At 43.2% G+C, this 14,693-nt stretch overlaps 1 protein-coding gene across 2 annotated transcripts in view; it reads right to left on the reverse strand.

The window, feature by feature from the left end:
- SVIL (supervillin) overlaps positions 1-14,693 on the reverse strand; it is a 225,636-nt gene that overhangs the window by 136,561 nt on the left and 74,382 nt on the right. For both annotated transcript variants that reach the window (XM_037837957.1, XM_037837956.1), the window contains exon 3: positions 13,490-13,581. The gene's annotated coding sequence lies outside the window, so the exon portion shown is untranslated. The remainder of the gene's footprint in view (positions 1-13,489; positions 13,582-14,693) is intronic.

The raw sequence follows: 14,693 nt of genomic DNA on the forward strand, positions 1-14,693 counted from the left end.
CATCCAGTATACATGTGTTGGAGGAAAATGGAAGGTTGTGGCCTGTTGGATGAATTCCAAAGTCCCCAGCTTCTGGCTCTTCCTATCTCTCCAGCCTTGTGTTCCACCATCCCTGCCCCCACAGGGGACATGCACCCTCAATGGCCATCCCTGCCGTGACCAGGTGCTTCTCTCTACTCAGAAAGCCTTTCCTTCCTTCCCCACTTAGAAAACTCTTCATCATCCTTCAGACTCAGTTTCCTTTATTTCTCCTTGTATTAGTGAGGGTTCTCTAGGGAAACAGAACCAACAAGACATATCTGTGAATAGAAGATTTTATAAAAGTGTCTTGTGCAACTGTGGGGATGCATGAGTACAACTTCCATAGGGCAGGCAGCAAACTGGCAACTCCAGTGAAGGTGTTTGATGAACTCCTCAGGAAACGCTTCGCTGGTTAGCAGAAGTGAAGGCCCTCTATCTGTCTGGCTTAAAAGTCTTCAGCAGATTGGACTAAATCCAGCTGATTGACTTCTCTCATTGCAGAAGAACATGCCCTTCCTTGATGCAATGAGTCACAGCTGCAGTCAATTGGCTGATGATTTAACAAACCAGCCTTCTGGTTTACTAACCAGCCACAAATCTCCTTGCAGTATAATGGTCAGGCCAGCGTTTGCTCGACCAGAGACATGGACACCATCACCTGGCCAAGCTGACACATGAAGCCAACCATCACACTCCTATAACTATTTCCTGGAAGTGTCAATCAGTACTGATCTCCAAACCGGGAGCTTCCAGAGGGCAGGGACTCCACCTTATCATTGTATCCCAAGGACCTAGCAAGGTCAGCCAACTGATAAATGATGTACAACCCATGTGATATGAAGACTCGGAAACACAATAAAATGTAGCTTACAATTAGTCCCATTTTCTCATTTCAAATCTGCTAAAGCATGCTCCTTCTTCTCAGGTTGGATTAATCAATATTTGATGCCCTCTGAAGCTGGGGATAAAAAAGTGTTGAGTGGCAAGATGGCCCCTCAATTTATAGGTAGAAAACAAACACACGTTGCCAGCTCCGGGTTTTTTTTTTTATAACAGCCTCACTCTCCATTTCTCCCTATTTCTGAAGGGCTGACAACACTAGAACATTGGACAGAATCATCAAGGCTCCTTCTGCCTTCTGAAAAGTTCCACTTTCTAACTGGCAATGAACTTGAGCCATCATTGGAAGTATTTTCAAAGCTTCTCATTTCCAGTGGAAGAAAAGACCAGGTGACCAGGACCCATGTTCTGTCCTAATTTCTGCTATGACAGGACAGCACGTAGAATCATTTCATTTTCTCAATAAGCGTGGGTTTTACCAAGTATGAGAGAAGACAGGGGCTGGCCTTAGTTTCCTAACATCTACACTATAGTGGTCTGACATTATGGCTTTCTGAATATAGAAAAATGATTTGTGTTGAGATTTAAAAACAAAAGCAAAACAGGAATATTATTTTTAGGTAACAGTATGTTTCAACCAACAAATTTCCCTCTCCCAGATTACTGAAATCAAGCAATGAGAGTGTGTCTCTCTCTTAAAGCTTACGGCAAGCTTTACTGCCTTTAGATGAAAATCTTTCATGCTCCAAGTTCATCTGAAGGTCACTGGCTTGAACAAGGGATCAGCCAGCCAGCTCTTCTCTCCCAGGATGCTGCTCCGAGCAATGGGTGTGTAGCAAGGCGTGCGTGAGCACAGCCACTGTCACTACAGTCAAAATGAAATGTGAGTTTGCCAGGGGAGAGCCTGGGCTAGGCTCTGAGAATCCTGGCACCAGGGACGCAGCTTTCACACGGCTGGACTAACACTGCGGTCCTGGAGAACCGGCTCAGGGTCCTGAGAGTAACTGGAGACACACAAAGTGTGATGTGCTCCACTGAGGCCACTATGTATCTAAAAATATGGGCGTCTGCCTTCTCTCCAGCAGCAATCCATTGCATGGCAGAACCACGAGAGGCTTCTTCTCTCACTGGGACAGGGACTTGCAGCAATACAGCTGTGGGGCCAGGATTCCTTCCACAACCAGAGAGAACCAGAGAAGCTCTTTCCTTTTCATGCTGTGGATTACATGACAAAGCTTACCACCATCCGTGGTTTCCTTTGCTGAGCACAAATACCAAGAGGGAATGGACCCTTCTTATTCCTGAATGGGAAACTCTGGTATCTCTAGTAAGAAGGGCTACAAAGGCAAACATCTGTGCTGTGCTACCAAGGAGAGCCGGGAGCAAGACCTCACCCTGAGATCCCACATGCCATTGTTGGCGGGGAGCATCGGGTGAGCACTGTCCAGCTCCACAAGGGTTCCCCTGACAAAGTCCACTTCTAATTTTCCTACAGAATCAGAGCTGTATGTGATGGTTCATCACTAGAGAGAGCCCAGAAAAGCCTGACCAACCCATATAAAGTGGATCCACTGTACCAATAATTCTATCAAGCTGAACCACTACATGTTGTATCTTAACATGTATCTGTGGCTTCAACTGGATATCCCAGACACAGCTCCCTGACATCGAGAGAAGGGGCTTCCTACCCTACGGTTTGGACGGTGACCCCTGTATTGGGGGCAGGACTACAAATTCGAGAAGGGGACGCCATCTGAAAACTGAGGGGGGCAGGTAAGGGGGTAGGGGAGTGTGCTGGTTTGGATGTATTAGTTAATGTCCCCCCAAACACCATTATCTTTGATGCAGTCTTGTGTGGGCAGGAAACGATTGATGTTGATTGGGTTGGAGACTTTTGATTGGATGTTTCCGTGGAGATGTGACCACTCAACTGTGGGTGGGATCCTTCACTGTATAATTTCCATGGAGGTGTGGCCCCGCTCATTCAGCGTGGGTCCTAATTAGTTTACTGGATCCCTATATAAGCTCAGACAGAAGGAGCAAGCCTGCTACAGCCAAGAAGGACTCTTTGAAGAATGCACAGGAACTGAGAGAGGAGCTGCAGATGAGAGACAGTTTGAAGACAGCCGTTGAAAGCAGACTTTTGCTCCAGAGAAGCTAGAAGAGGAAAAACACCCCAAGAACAACTAAGAGTGACATTTTTGAGGAACTGCGGCCTAGAGAGGAATGTCCTGGGAGAAAGCCATTTTCAAACCAGAACTCTGGAGCAGATGCCAGCTACGTGCCTTCCCTGCTAACAGAGGTTTTCCGGACACCACTGGCCATCCTCCAATGAAGGTACCCGATTGCTGATGTGTTACCTTGGACACTTAATGGCCTTAAGACTGTAACTCTGTAACCAAATAAATCCCCTTTATAAAAGTTGATCCATTTCTGGTATTTTGCAATCCAGTGAAGCATCAGCAAACTAGAACAGGGAGCATCCGTCAACTGGGGGATGGACTGGTGAGGGGAATGCATTGAGAGGGTGAGTCATTTCTAGGGTGGGAGGAAGATACTGAAAAATGGCAAAGTTCAAGAAAAGAAAATAATAGAAAAATATAGGAATTACAATATGAGAACCAACTGAGTTAGTTAAGCTTTATGAAACAGTTTATTTACTTATGTTTTCCATCTCACCACAGACAGGTAAAAACTTGGTTTCAGTCTGGAGACTGCAGGTCATTGGTCTGGGTTAAGACTTCTACAGAGTTCCAAAAACTGAGACTCTAATCCTAAGGCAAAGCACCATCTCCTATTCCACCATGAAAAACAAATAAAAAAGGAGGGAATCAAGAAAGGAAGGTGGTCCAAGGAGAGGGAAACCATGTCAAGGCCAGGCATCCTGGAGTGAGAACTGCTGGGCAAAGGGACAGGAAGCAAAGCACCTGAGCACACTGAACTTCCTCCAGCAGAGACCCAGGCTCTAGCAGACACTCACTTCAAAGACCCTGAAGTTATCTGTTGTTCGTTATACCAAAGAGGATTATTCATTAGCATGTATGCATAATTCCCTTCAGAGGATCTGCTGAAAAAAACCTGTTTCTTAATCCACCTGGCAGTGGAATAGAGTATGCACATCGTCAGTGGGAAGTGAGGAAGTATGTAAGCAAACATATTTTCAAAATACTATACCTATTTAGGAATCCTTCTGGGTACTCCTATCTCCTTAATTTGGCCTTCTTCAGCCCAGATCCTACCCCAGGGGCATGCTGCCCTAGACTCTGAGTTTGCAAGGGCAAAGACTTTTGGGTTCTGTGGGCTGATGTTATCTCCAGTGCCTGGCACAAAGGAAGTGCTCAGAGAGATTTGTTTGAATGAATAGAATGAATAATATACATTGTGTTGAGAAAGTGCCAAAACATAGATTTTTTTTTTTTTCCAAAGGCAGCTTTATGCTTCAGTGACACCTCTACCCCCACCCCTACTCCCCAATCTGGGATCATAATCCCTGCTGGCTCGTGGGCAGACTTTTCCACATGCCCCAGTTCGCTTACCACCTTCCCCAACCACCTCTTTGGGGAAGATTTTCCTTCTTAAGCAGTGCTTGACTTCAGTATTGGACTCTCCGGCAAAACCCTCCATGCATCTTGATCCTTGGGGCTTGGCATCAAGACAGGGCCCCTGAGGGCCCACAGCCCGTCTGGTAAACTCATTTACACGGCCCCAGGGCAGGATTACTTTTCAGGGTCAGGCTCACAGGGCCCCCCCTAAACATTTTCTGATGATGGCCAAAGGGCAGGATCAGTCCTTTCTCCCCAGAAACATGATACCGCTTTCTATACCAACAAGTATTAATTTAAATCCCCAGTGGGCAGTCCAGGATATGAAAATGACAGTAATCTAATCTTGTAGAGGAAGAAGTATGAATCATCGTTACACGGTCTGACAAAGAGCAAAGTGACTAAAACCAGTCTGCGCGGAGGTTAGGGTACACCGTCCAACTCCCGCGGGTTATAAACCAAACGGGGAACCAACCAGTGGCAACTTCAGAGGGGCCGGGGCTTGGTTTTCACCCCAGGGGAGGAGGAGAAGGGACAAGCAAAGCCATATTCTCAGGACTGCATTTTAAAGCTCCTCTATACTGAGGCAAATTCTGTGACTGAAGCAGGAATAGGGGGATCTGGGGTTGGAAATCCTGTCTGTTCTGTCTTCTGGCTCTGGTGTCAACTGCTTATGCTCCAAAGCAAATTTATAACTGAGAACTGCAAAGTTTGCAGAAACATGGAGTCTCAAAATTGACCTACAAGCTCCAACCCTCTGCAGGGAAAAAGAAATAAAAATATTCATAGGACAAGCCAACGATAGGTGACAAGATCAACAAGAATGTTCTCTTAGCATCACAGAAACATATAGTTCTGAAGGAATAACTTAGCCTTTCCCCAAGACTGGCAAAAGAGCACTGAAGCTCCCCATTTCCCTTCTCCAAGAAAGCACAAGCCGAGTGCTCTGGGAAAGCCGGTCAGGCGTCTGCAGCCCAGGAACCATCACTTGGTTTTTTTTCTTCTTTTCTTTTCTTTTTTGCACAGCTGTATTCAATTTTCTGTCCTTGGGTTTTTTTTTTTTTTTTTTTTTAAAGGAACATTTCTTCTATGGCCAGGATTCTCAAGTTTTATGGTTATACAACTCCCTCCCAGGGCCAAAGAATGTTTGAAAGCCTTAAACCCGGCAAAGAGAATTAGCAAAAGTATCCAAATAAAAGTGAAATAAAAAATTAAGACTTATTCCAATTTATATTCAAGGTCTTATTTGATGGTTTTGCATCTTCTTGCTCCTCAAGACTTTTGCTGCCTATTTTTCATGCAAATGTAGGAGTGTGTGTGTATGTGTAGAGTGTGGGGGGGGGGATCAGAGAAGTACAAAGGTGTATTTATATTCTTCCATAGTTTCTGTTTCACATTCTACTGTAAATTCTTTTTTAAATGGGGCCCACATATTAAATTGGGTCTAATAAAAAGATCACAAAGAAAGAGATTCCTTTGGGATTTTTGTGTGCCTGTTTGTTTTTCCTAGTAAAGGGCTGGATACCCTCTGATTTTTGGTAGTAGGGCAGCAGTAAAAAGCCCTCCATCTTCACTTAAGAGTAAAATTCATGGCATTTTTAGATGAAATGCTCTAAGTTTAGTATATTATCAACATCCAAATAATGTTGCCAGGAAAAAAGAGAGGTGACGAGGACCCCACCCACCCAGGAAATGCTAATCAGTTTTCTAAATGTAGTGAAACGGCGTGATTTGAGAAAATCCACAGTGCCTTACCTGCCCTCTTCTGCTTGTCCCTCTTCTTATCCCCTGAGCTCCCACGTCTCAAGGAAACATGTCCCAGGGCCCTGTCTCCACAGGCCCACCGTCGGGACTTTTATGTTGTCCCCTGAAGTCCTGTGGAAACCTCCTGCCTGTTTTTATAGGCTCTTCGGGCCTGATGGGCCCAGCGAAGTTTGGGCTCTGGGCCTGCGGTCTGCGACGGCACAGCCACCCGCTCCCCAGGCCTGGCCACCTCCCAAGGCAAATAGGACGTTTTTGAGAAACAAAGCATTTGCTCTGATCCACCCTGAGCAGAAAAACATGAGTCCACACTCTGTCACCTAAAGCGACCTCAGGTGCAGTTAGTGGCTCCTGCTTCCTTGAGCCCAGCTCTCTGGGAACAGTGAGAAGTCCCCGTGCACTGAGCTTGCCTGACCAGCACTGCACCGGGGACTGAGGCAGCAGAGTCCGTCCCTCAGAGACAGAGCTCAGTAGGCCGGACGCCTTCACTCTGCAGCCACTTTCTCTTGCTCTTTCAGAACCTAGAAATCAAAAGTGCCTTGCTGTGAGCTTGGGCAAGGCCAGCTAGCCAAGATAACAGGTTGAGGGTCAAATGGTTCCTTCCAGATAACCACTCTCATTCTCCTGCGGCTGGAAGTTGCCGGAAGTTAGTGGAAGGCCCTAAACCTAGGGCACGGGACAGCCTAAAAACCAGGATCCCCAAATCAGGACTTCTTTTAAGCCAGAGATTTCCTCCTGGATGACAGCCCAGCTTCTAACGGTGCAGGAGGCACTAACTCTAATATCGTTTTCTCATAATAATAAATAGAAAAATCCTATGGTTCTGTGCTCTAAAAAATTAAGAGGCTTTTTTCAGAATGAGAATGTTTTAAAAATGAATACTGAAAAATTCTTCCCTTAAAATCCCCAATATGTGCTCCCCATATAAACAACAAAACATAACCAAACAGAAACTACATAAAATATTAAAACACACACACACGTGAAAAACCTGTACAAGAGGCCTTTAGCCAGCTCCTGGAAAACAATGACATTCTTTAATTTCATGCCAAGCCAGTCGAAACACTGGATTTTTTAAAATATTGTTTTATGGTAACTTTATATTCTATATAAGAAAAAGCAGAAATTTTAGCTAAAAGCACTCAGATATATAGAATCAGACTCACCAAAACACACACACTCACACACAATCACACACAAACATCTTGTAAAACTAAAAACAAACACTGAACTCATCCAAAATGAGTTCAAAACACAAGGTTTGCACAAAACATCAAATGGGTTTTAGCATGTAACAGTCTCTTTCCATCCAACATTTTCTCAAGGGAAGAGAAAGCCAGGGTTGTTACTTGAAGAACATGTATCTTAAAAAGTTGTTTTCACATAATCTAAAATAGTAAAATAAAATAAGAATGTATTAATGCAAATCGGTGAGATCCAAAGTCAAAGAACTTTGGGGCTGAGGAAATACCTCAAGTAACTGTGCGTTACTTTCTGAAAAAGTAACCGCTTTTTCCTACACTTCACTTCAGGAACAGCTCTAATCTCGGTGGTCCAGACACTGGGTTCTCCCAATGCCTGAAGAGATGCGAAGTAGTTGTGCACATACAGCCAGGATTTTGCTTTCAAAAGACCTTCCTTGTATCTAAAAGCACAGAATGTCTTTTCCCTTTATTCTGATTCCAGATGAAGATTTTCAAACATTTCGAACTAAACTGCTAAACCACATTAGTAAAATCCTTCTCTCAGTTTCCTCCTGATCAAAATAACAAAAACAAAATCAAACTATCAGAGAACAAAACCAAGAGTGGCCTCTCCTTCGAATCCCCCCTCCCCGCCCCCAATACCCACCTCCTGCCCCATCCTCGTCCGGAAGTTGGCAGCTCCTGAGACATAGATTCTATTCAGAAGAGCTGGTTCCAAGGGAAGAGATGGGCTTCGACCCTTCCAGGGCTTTTATATTTTCCAGCAGAGCAGGAAAGAACCCTAGAGTGATTTTTCAGCAAAACTTCTAGAAACTTTGCCTAACTCTCCAGTTTATCACTTCTGTCCCTTCTTCAGTCCACTCTGATCTGAAGTCTCCACCACTGGGACTACAAACAGCACCTCGGCAATTGCACTGGATTTTGCCATCCTCCTCTTACTGAGCTCTCAGAAGTCCCTCACACCTTCCACCGCTCCATCCTTCCGAAGGCGCTTAGTTCAATGAGCCTGCGTGTTCCTGCCTTTCCTTCCGCCCCTTCTGGCTGTGCCTTCTCTGCTTTACTTCGGGGCTCTACTCTACTCTGCCCGACCCTGAGTCTTCTGTCTCCCTGCATGTGTTTTCATCCTTTCCTAAATTTTATCTCCAGTCTGGTTCGCAACCCTGAGTTCCAGACTCACATTCAACTGCCTTCCTGATACATCTATTTGGATATTTTACAGGCACCTCTAATGTGATATGTCCACCACAGAACTCTTGATCCTCAAAGCTGCCCCTTCCCATTGAAATATATATACTTACATATTCTCCCCCATCTTCAAACTCCTTCTCAGAAGCTGCTCAAGCCCCAGAGTCATTCTTATTACTCCCTTGTCTTCAACTCCCTGCATGTCATCCACCACCAAGTGCAGACAGTTACATCTCTAAGACAAATCTATGTCATCTATCTATCTAAAAATATCTATCTATTCTCTCTCTCTCTCTGGATGTATTATGTCCCCCAAAATGCCATGTTCTTTGATGCAATCTTGTGGGGGCAGATGTATTAGTGTTGATTAGGTTGGAATCCTTTGATTGAGAGTTTCCATGGAGATGTGACTCAGTCAACTGTGGGTGAACCATTTGATTAAATTGTTTTCATGGAGATATGGACTTCGCTCATTCAGGGTGGGTCTTGATTCAGTCACTGCAACCTATAAAATAGCTCACAAACAGAAGGACCTCAGAGCAGCTGAGAGTGACATTTTGGAGGGTAGCTGAGAGAGATATTTTAGAGATGGCCACTGAAAGCAGACTTTTGTGGACACCTTGGAAATGCTAGCCCAGAGTTCGCTCTGGAGAAGCTAAGAGAGGACAAAATGCCCCAAAAGCTACAGTTTGAAGAACACACAAGAGCTGAGAGAGGAGCTGGGACACAACCCGGGATCAGCAGATGCCAGCATGTGCCTTCCCAGCTAACAGAGGCTTTCCGGACACCATTGGCCTTTCTTTAGTGAATGTATACTTGTGTTGATCCCTTAATTTGGACATTTTCATGGCCTTCAGACTGCAAATTTGTAACCAAATAAACCCCCTTTATAAAAGTCAATCCATTTTTGGTATTTTGCATAATGGCAGCATTAGCAAACCAGAACACTATTGAATTGGCCTTAAGCTATAATTCACATACCATACAATTCACCCATTTAAAGTGGACAATTTCACAGTCTTTCTTTAGTCACAGAGTTGTACAACCATCACCACCATCAAATTTAGAACATTTTTTATCCCCCCTCCCCAAAAGAAATCTCATACCTATTAGCAGTCATTCCCCATTTCCTCCTAATCACCGCAGTCCTAGGCAACCACTAATTTACTTTCTGTCTCCATAGGTTTGCCTACCTGGAAATTCCACATAAACGGAATCCTACAATATGTGGTCTTTTGTGTCTGGCTTATTTTATTTAGAATAATCTTTTCAAGGTTCATTCACCTTGCAGCACACATCAGTACTTCATTCCTTTTTTATGGCCGACTATTATTCCATTGTATGGTACGGTAGGTTAAATCATGTACCCCAGGGGTGTGTGTGTGGGGTGGGGGGAGGCGACACATATTCATAATCTTAATCCATTCCTGTGGCTGTGAACCCACTGTAGATAGGATTTTTTGAAAATGTTATTTTTAGTTAAGGTGTGGCCCACCGGAATGAGGTTAGACCTTAATGCTATTACTGGAGACTTTATGAAGAGAAAACCACGTGAAGGAGAACAGACCCCGGAAGAGAAAGGAAAAGACATCACCATGTGCATTGCCATGTGACAGAAAAGTCAAGGAGCAAGGATCACCGGCAACCAGCCTTGAAGGCCACAGTCTTTGGGGAAAAAGTGCTGCCTTGCTGACATCTCAATTTTGGACTTCTCCTGGCCTTGAAACTATGAGCCATTAAATTCCCGTTACACAAAGCCAAGCCATGATATGGTATTTGTTTTAGCAGATGGGAAACCAACACATATGGACATACCATATTTTATTTATCTGTTCCTCCGTTGACAGACATTTGCATTGTTTCCACTCTTTGGGGCTGTTATGAATAATGTTGCTATGAACATTCACATACAAGTTTTTGTGTGGACATATGTTTTAACTTCTCTTGGGTACATAACTAGGTGTGGAATTGCTGGCTCACAGAGTAAGTAAATACTTAACAGTTTGAGGAACTGCCAGACTGCTATCCAAAGCAGCTGCACAATTTTGCATTCCCACCAGCAGTGTATGAAAATTCCAATTTCTCTACATCCCTTCCAATACTTGTTATTATCTGCCTTTGATTACAGCCATCTTAGTGGGTGTGTGAAGCGGTATTTCACTGTGGTTATGATTTGCATTTCCCTTATGGATAATAATGTTGAACATCTTTTCATGTGCTTATTGGCCATTTGAACATCTTCTTTGGAGAAATGCCTACTCAGATCCTTTGCCTAATTTTTAACCAGGTTATTTGTCTTTTTATTATTGAGCTGTAAAAGTTCTTTATATATTCTATACACAGTCCCTTCACAGATTTATGATTTGCAAATATTTTCTCCCGTTTTGTGGATTGTCTTTTCATTTTCTTGAGGGTATATCCTTTAAAGCATAAAAGTTTTAAATTTGATGAAGTCTGATTTATCTGTTTTCTTCTTTTGCTGCTTGTGTTTTTAGTATCACATCTAAGAAATCATTGCCTAACCAAAAGTCACAAAGATTTACATGCATGTTTCCTCCTAAAAGTGTTATGATTTTTAGCTCTTACATTTAGGCCTCTGATCCATTTTGAGTTTATTTTTGTATACAGTGTGAGGTAGGGGTCTAGCTTCATACTTTTGCATGTGGGTATCCAGTTGTCCCAGCAGCATTTGTTAAAAATACTCTTCTTTCCCCACTGAGTTGTCTTGGCAGCCTTGTTGAAAATGAACTGACCGTAAATATGTGGGTTTTTTTCTGGACTCTCAATTCATTCCCTAAATCCATGCCTACCCTTATGCCAGTTCTACCCTTATGCCAGTACCACACTGCACTGACCTGATAACTGTAGCTCTGTAGTAAGTTTAGAAATGAAGTGTGAATCTTCTAATTTTGTTCTTTTTTCAAGATTTTGACTATTCTGCTTCCTTTGAATTTCCATGTGAATTACAATGAGCTTGCCAATTTCTGCAAAGAAGCCAGCTGGGACTTTGACAGAGATTGCACTGAATCTATAGATCAATTTGGAGAGTATTGCCATCTCATTAATATAAAGACTTCTGATCCATGAATACGGGTTTATTTCCATTTATTTAGGTCTTCTTTAATTTCTTTCAACACTGTTTTGTGATTTCCAGAGTATAAGTTTCACACTTTTGTTAAATTTATTCCTATTTTATTCTTTTTTTTTTTTTTTGCTATTGCAAACAGAATTGTTTCCTTAATTTCATTTTCAAATCGTTTCTTACAAGTCTATGGAAATACAATTGATTTTTGTATATTGATCTTGTCTCCTGCAATTCTGCTGAATCTGATTATTAATTCTAATAATTTTTTATTGGATTCCTTAGGATTTTCCATATTTGAGCTCATGTCCTCTACAAACAGAGATAGTTTTATTTCTCCCTTCCCGATGTGAATGCTCTTTTCTTCATTTTCTTGCCTAAATGCCCTGGCTAGAACTTTCAGTAAAATATCGAATAGAAGTGATGAAAACACAACATCCTTATTGTCCCTGATCTTCAACAGAAAGCATTCAGTCTTTCACTATTAAGTATGACATTAGCTGTGGGCTTTTCATAGGTTCAGGGAGTTCCTTTCGCTTCTTGGTTTGTTGAGTGTTTGTATCACTAAGGGATACTGGAGTTTGTCAAATGCTTGTTCTGTGCAAGACGTATCCTTTGGCACTTGCTGATCCTTCTGACATATTCTTTGCATAGCTCACTGCTTCTCGTTACAGGTTTGTACATCAGGGCAGTCCGAAACCATTCTTTCCAAAAGTACCTACCCCCACCACTTCTCCAGTCAGTCTATCCTATAACTTCAAAATAACTTAACTGTCATTATTATAAGCACAAATTTTGAAAACACTCCTATAGAGTTTAGTATGTGCCACCATGTATTAATCACTTTAACACTCACAACCACCCTATGAGGTAGATACTGTCATCACCATTTGACAGATGAAGAAACAATCACAGACAGGCTAAGTTTCTTGCCCAAAGTCATACAGTTAATAAGTGGCAGAGCCAGGATTAAACCCAGGCCACCTGGCTCCAGAGACTATTCTCTTAAACATTTGTAATCATGCTTCTCAATAATTACCTGGTTTATTCACTTGTTAACTTGCTTACTACCTATACATGAGAACTGCTGATTTCATTTAATGCTGTGTCCTTAGCATCTCACATCATTCGGGGCTGACCCCAAACAGGTGTTCAACAGATATTCAAGGAACAAATGGAACACAGATCCCAAGAGACCCAGGAGGAAAGAGTTCTGTAGGACTGTGGAAACCACAGCTGATGACGCAGGCCCATGGAGAGCCACAGTTTCATTGGTTTAGCTGATGTGCTTTGAGATCCTTCAGGAAGGAAGGCTTTTGAACTTTAATCCATTATCTTCTAAACTCAGTTGCTCACAAACCTATTTCTCCATCCCCAACCCCACTGCATTAATAGAAGGCTTTGAAAAATCCTGCCCCAGGAATGAATCAGATCAGATTGCGTGGTTCCCAGAAGGATGCTTCCGGCCCCAAATTCTTTTGCTGACTCTGCTCTTACCTTGAAGCTCTAACCTAGAGTCCCTGAAAGCTCTCTCATAGCCTCAGCTGAGTTCAGAAAGAAAGCCCCAATATCACATTTTCTTCCTCTTTTCCGGAGGTCCTAAAGTTGGCACTCTGGGGTTCAGGGCCATTGAGGAAATAGGGAGATTTCTCCAAGTACCATGATGGCACATCTCTCCTGTATGTCTGTGGTCCCATCACAGGCAGCTTTAGTTTTTATGGAGCACGGCTTTACTGAATGTGATTCAAACAAAATCAAGACCCCCCCAACATACTTTAACGCATTCACAGAATGTAGGCAAAACCATACTCTGTTAACCATAAACCTCTCATATTTCTTTTCTAAATATTTACCTTAATGCAGATATTTAAATCATGGCTTCACACATGGAATGACTTCAGAGTCTTCACATCACAGCTCTCAAGGTCATCTGCTTGAGCTCTCCCTGAAAAAGGAGAAAAAAAAATCTCATCTTTGAAATCTAAGAAAGAAAATATAATATGCAATACTAAATGACACAAGACAGCTGCACGTATGGGCAAAGCAAGAGAGATGAATATTCTGCTTCTAAAGAATGTTTTCTCTTTGAATTATTCATCCATGCCAGCAACTACAAGTTATACATCATGGTTAGAGTATTTTTTCAAAACCTCTTATGAAAAGTACTCAATAAAAAAAATACATTTTTGTCCTTTGAGTTAAACTGGGTGCATAAAGTCACTTCTACCAATGGTCTTCTGAAGCTCATATTTTTCTGTGATGACTGAGATTTTACATATTGGTCTAAAAGCAAGCGTCATCTTGGGTAAATATTAACACTTTCTAAATGCAAATTAAAATCAGATCCAAATAACGGGACTTGGGAAGAGGAGCCTGGTAACAAAGGAGGATCCGAGGACGTGGAGGAGAATGGGCTGTAACCCATCCAGGGGCAGGAGTCAGTGTGCACAGCCGGAAGGAACCGACAAAGGCTTGAGGTGGCGGACAATGAAAGACGCTGGGCATGGCGGTTAGGAGCCCTGAGTAACCAGTCGAGGGCACCCAGGGCCAGTGACTTGGCTAGAACTTGGTCTGTGCCATCACCTGCAGGCAGCGACCATCTGAAACAAACATTTATTTTGCTCAAAGGCTGGGGAATGAGGGAAAACCCCACCTGTGCTGGAAGTGCCACAGACTAAGAAGAACTCAGGCATGTGTCCATATCCCCATGGGGTCTGCCTTCCTGGTCTGATTTCTCTACACGATGACTCCCGTGGTAAGAGCGCCATTCCTTACCCTCCGAGCGGCTCTGCCTGTGTGCGGCTGTGGTGACCCAGCCTGGAAGAGGGGAACCGAATAAAAAGCAAGGCTCCAGCTCTGAGGCCCCAGGCTGGTTGGTTGACACAGGGGGGCTCTGGAGGCACCGTTGGTTTTAGGCTACTGAGGCTCTTCTGCAAATCTCCCTGGAGCTTTGTAGCACTTCTTTGTACACCATTTTGGAAAAAGTCATTTCAGGGAACAGCTCATTCAAACATGGAAGGCCCAGAACTATGAAGCAGCCAGCTACACCTCAGCCCT

The sequence above is a fragment of the Choloepus didactylus genome, chromosome 5 (genome assembly GCF_015220235.1).
Source record: "Choloepus didactylus isolate mChoDid1 chromosome 5, mChoDid1.pri, whole genome shotgun sequence".
NCBI classification, from domain to species: domain Eukaryota; kingdom Metazoa; phylum Chordata; class Mammalia; order Pilosa; family Megalonychidae; genus Choloepus; species Choloepus didactylus.